The following is a 1,150-nucleotide window of genomic DNA, read 5'->3' as shown; positions in this document are numbered from 1 at the left end:
AATGGTGAATGTTTCCTGTAGATGTAAAAGCGCTTTGAGCAGTTGTTAAGACTGGAAAAGCGCTATATAAATACAGCTTTTTTACTAAAACGACTAAAAAGTTATAGTATAGTATGTCGAAAACAAGTCACAAGAAAGTGCAGGGTTCGAATCTCTTATGATCTTCATTCATAAAGAGTCATAGTAGTATAGGACGTTGAGAACGTACGTACGTACACACTAGTGTAGTGTGTATATGTATGGCATAGCGGCAGTGGTCCAATGGTTGGGACTGTTGCCTCACCTTGTCGAAAAAAGTCATAGTATAGCATGCCGAAAAAAGTCATAGTATGATAAGTAGAAAAAAGTCATAGTATATGTCGAAAAAAGTCATAGTTTAATATGTCGAAAAAAGTCATAGTATTGTATGTCGAAAAAAAGTCATAGTATAGTCTGTTGAAAAAAGTCATAGTTTAATATGTCAAAAAAGTCATAGTATAGTCTGTCGAAAAAAGTCTTGGTATAGTGTGTCGAAAAAAGTCTTAGTATAGTATGTCGAAAAAAGTCATAGTATAGAATGTCAAAAAAAGTCATAGTATAACATGTCGAAAAAAGTCATAGTATAAAATTTCGGAAAAAGTCATAGTATAGTCCGTCGAAAAAAGTCATAGTATGGTCTGTTGAAAAAAGTTATAGTATAGCATGTCGAAGAAAAGTCATGGTATAGCATGTCGAAAACATAGTCATAGTATAGTCTGTCGAAAAAAGTCTTAGTATAGTATGTCGAAAAAAGTCATAGTATAACATGTCAAAAAAAGTCATAGTATAAAATTTCGGAAAAAAGTCATAGTATGGTCTGTTGAAAAAAGTCATAGTATAGTATGTCGAAAAAAAGTCATAGTATAGAATGTCAAAAAAAGTCATAGTATAGCATGTCGAAAAAAGTCATAGTATAAAATTTCGGAAAAAAGTCATAGTATAGTCTGTCGAAAAAAGTCATAGTATTGCATGTCGAAAAAAGTCATAGTATAGAATGTCAAAAAAAGTCATAGTATAGTCTGTCGAAAAAAAGTCATAGTATGGTCTGTTGAATAAAGTCATAGTATAGTATGTCGAAAAAAAGTCATAGTATAGCATGTCGAAAAAAAGTCATAGTATAGCATGTCGAAAA

Source organism: Etheostoma cragini, chromosome 21, assembly GCF_013103735.1.
Source record: "Etheostoma cragini isolate CJK2018 chromosome 21, CSU_Ecrag_1.0, whole genome shotgun sequence".
Lineage (NCBI taxonomy): Eukaryota > Metazoa > Chordata > Actinopteri > Perciformes > Percidae > Etheostoma > Etheostoma cragini.
This window is presented reverse-complemented; position numbering follows the sequence as displayed.